The 3,589-nt window shown below is 40.0% G+C and overlaps 1 pseudogene across 1 annotated transcript; it reads left to right on the top strand.

The window, feature by feature from the left end:
• The first annotated feature begins 1,239 nt into the window (after nt 1-1,239).
• On the top strand, nt 1,240-2,251 carry LOC104072373 (annotated as a pseudogene). Its single transcript, XR_683498.1, has one exon. The product of XR_683498.1 is annotated as an RGM domain family member B pseudogene (transcript).
• Nucleotides 2,252-3,589: the final 1,338 nt, after the last annotated feature.

Below are 3,589 nucleotides of genomic sequence, written 5' to 3'. Positions count from 1 at the left end.
CTATAGAGTAGATTTTAAGGAAAAAGTGTAATGTTAGATTGAAAACACCTTCTAATATGTTCTGGAGTACTCTGAATCTTGCAGCAGACTGCTTAAATCATAGACTGTAAGTAATTTTGATGTAATCAGTCAATGATGAAAATAATTATTAAAATATCTATTCTTGGTGCAGAATTCCCATTGACCTTTTCAAGAAGTCACTCCCCTCTGAAACTGTAAAGGAAGCAGCGTATCTGTTTCTAATATTTACATGTGATCCCTCATTATACTTTTTATTTCAGGAAAAGCCACTAGACACTCCAAACTTGGTCTGCCAAATAGCCTAATTATTCCCTTCAAGTAAGACTGGAGGATCTACTTTTTCTGTTGTGGCTTATTTAAATAAGTGTAAAGGTTTAAAAGGCCGGTCGTAATCTTAAAAGAATGAGTAATTGCTTTATGCTTCTGGTTTCTGTGTTGGAACTCATTGTTCAAAAGCATGTTTTTGAGTATCTTTCAGTCTTGCTTTGTTTCTGCATGGGCACATTTTCTAGCAACTGTGGACTGGAAGTGTCAAATCTCCCAGTTCCTAGAACTAACAGATCCAGGAGCCATAAGCAGTTATTTGACTAGTTGTTCTTCCTGGTCATGCATCTCCCATCTCACTGCCTGTTGTGTTGATGACTGATAAAGTATTAAATACAGCAGTGCTTTTAAAGTAGTCTTGCACAGCTAATCCTGGCAACACATCCAACAAGTGTACAGTACCCTGACAAGGGTCATACAGTCACTGTAAAAGGAGTGATGAGAATATCGTGAAGCTGAGTCCTCTTGTACCTTTCTGTGATTTTGCACAGTCTCACTCTGGTTTTGCCATAGTGGTTAGCATTGTGGGAATTACGTGGCACTTACACTTCTGTGACTGCAGGATGCATTCCAAAGTGTTAAACCATCAGGCAGGAGGGAGTTGTTGTTCTTAATTAAATATAAAGCCTTTTCTTTTCCTGACCTCGTGGCTAATAGTCTTGCTTCGAGGCCAACCTAAGAACAAATTTAACAATTGCCATCTGGTAAAATACTGCTTTAAGCATGTGTACAGACTGTTTTCCTTTAGGCATGAGTTAGGGACAACTATGAAGCTCTGAGCTAGTGGGCAGTCCCAGATATGTTCAGCTGCAAAATGGAAAAGGGATTGCAATGATTTTTTTTCCACTAACTTTGCTGTTTTTTTTCCCCTCCTCTCCCCCTTCTCCGCCCCAGATAACTATAATCTTTAAATCATACCAGGACTGTACAGATCAGAAAGTATATCAAGCAGTGACTGATGACTTGCCTGCAGCTTTTGTTGATGGTACAACAAGTGGAGGTGATGGAAACACCAAGAGCTTGCGAATTGTGGAGAAAGTCAATGGCAAATACGTCGAAATGCATGCCAAGTACATTGGGACCACGGTGTATATACGCCAGCTTGGGCACTACTTAACACTGGCCATTCGCATGCCTCAAGAGTTGGTCATGGCCTATGAAGAGAGCCAGGATCTGCAACTGTGTGTGAATGGCTGCCCTTCACGTGAACGTATTGATGATAGTGGCCACTTACCATTGCCTGTGATGGGGCGGTTGCTCCCTCAGGGTGGTGCTGCTCATCCCCAGTCAGTGTACACACTGGAAACTGCCACCACCAAATGCCATGAGAAGATGCTGGTGAAGGACATCTATTTTTACTCATGTGTATTTGACCTACTCACCACTGGTGATGCTAACTTCTCGGCTGCGGCTCACAGTGCCTTGCAGGATGTGGAGGCACTGCACCCCAGAAAAGAGCACTGGCGTATCTTTCCCAGCAGTGGAGGTGGTGGTGTGGGCAAGGGTATCAAATTCTTTGTCAGTCTTGGACTTGTATGCTTGATCCTACTTGCATTTTTGTAGGGTTTTTTTGTATATAACAAAATTTTGAAATATATATTGTCATAATATATTGAGTAAAGATGAGTATATATGTATATACCATGTATATGAATGGATGCTTTGTCTTGGGACACCACCAGATTGTACATATTGTGTTAACTGTCTCATGTATGTTTGATGTAGTATTCTTTGTATCTATTTGTTTTGCAGTCAGTGAAATGTTTTATAATGTCCCTGCATTGGGACCTGATAGAAAGCACTTTATTTTTTATATATTAAATATTTATGTGTGTATCTGAGTAACTATGTATTATACATATAAACATGTGAATACTATTCAGTGCTCCCACTAAGTATTACTTGGTTTAACAAATTTTTTTAACTGGACTAATTTATGGGTTTTTTCTATCATTTCTCTTACTCTGGAGCCAGCACCTCTCTTGTCCTGTAATGACATTGGTGATTTGCTGGGTTCAGTAGTTAAAATCATTAGGAATGGAATTGTATTCTGTCCCTCAAACAAATGGCCATCCCTGCTTTGGAGGGAGAGAGTGAAGTGCTTCCCATTAGCTCAAATGACCATCTTGGATAACACAAATTACAGAACCTTCTTTGTAATTCTGACATTTCCTAGTTTCATGGCATGAGTTTCAAAAGAAGAAGAGGGAATGTGTTGGAATGAGACTTATGTAGCTTTATAGAACCAGTGGAAAGATCATTTTAAAAGATATTAATGGTCTAGTTGTGTAAGCACGTAACGTGACTATTGCAGCTGCCTCTAACCTGTAGGGTTAAGTCATTCTCCAAGATGGACTGGAGAAATCACAAGCCTGAATTCTGTCCGTTGCTTAGATGCTAATTCTGTCTATACATTCAGAAGGAGGAGGGGAGTGAGGCCATAGGCTCTGACTACTTTTATTGAGGAGCTAGGAGAACGATGATTTGGTGGCCTGAAGGTTAGTTTTACTTAGTGCCTTAATCTGCTCCAAGAAGTGGAAGCTTTAATACATGCTACAATAAACTCAGCTCCAAGATAGGCTTATTTCACTCTTAAAAGTCTTCAGCTGAGACTGGACTGATATGTTAGAAGTGCTATCTGAGTAAGACTCAAATAGCACTTGCCTTTGTTAAGCAAACTTGAGCTAGTGTTTGCCTTGGTGGAGGCAGATGGAGTTTATTTATGGAGTGAAAGCTCCTGGTTTTTATGAAGACTCTTCTGGCTAGGTTAGGGACTGTTGACTGGTAAGGACAGCAATAGTCTTTTCAAAGAAACTAATTAATTCCCTGTATGGATGTGTAACTGCATACAGGTGTTATTCTGGGAATACTTGAGATGAAAGTAGTCAGAACTGAGTTAAGGCTGAAGGTAAAAATTTAGTTTAGACTAGACTATGGGCACCTTGTTCTGTCTGTGCTGTCTGATGGTGCTGTTTCAGATGAATTAAACTTGTGGATTTATGGTATGTCTGATAATGTGGCTCCTGCGGTTTCACCTGATGGTGACAGGCTTCTCCCTATTTTGTGTGACTGAACTTCCTCATCAGTGCTCTGAATTTAAAGTTTTCATGGCTGAAAGCTGATGGATGAACCTAGTGTTGCTTGCAGTGTTGCTCATATTTACTGGGCAGGCACCATATGCTAGTTAATTTCCTCTGTTCCTGGATCCTGTACATGTGTGTATATATATGCTATATATATGTAT

This window comes from Fulmarus glacialis, unplaced genomic scaffold (assembly GCF_000690835.1).
Source record: "Fulmarus glacialis isolate BGI_N327 unplaced genomic scaffold, ASM69083v1 scaffold7114, whole genome shotgun sequence".
In the NCBI taxonomy this organism is placed as follows: domain Eukaryota; kingdom Metazoa; phylum Chordata; class Aves; order Procellariiformes; family Procellariidae; genus Fulmarus; species Fulmarus glacialis.
The sequence above is the reverse complement of the archived record's forward strand: the minus strand, read 5'-3'. Positions and strand labels throughout refer to the sequence as shown.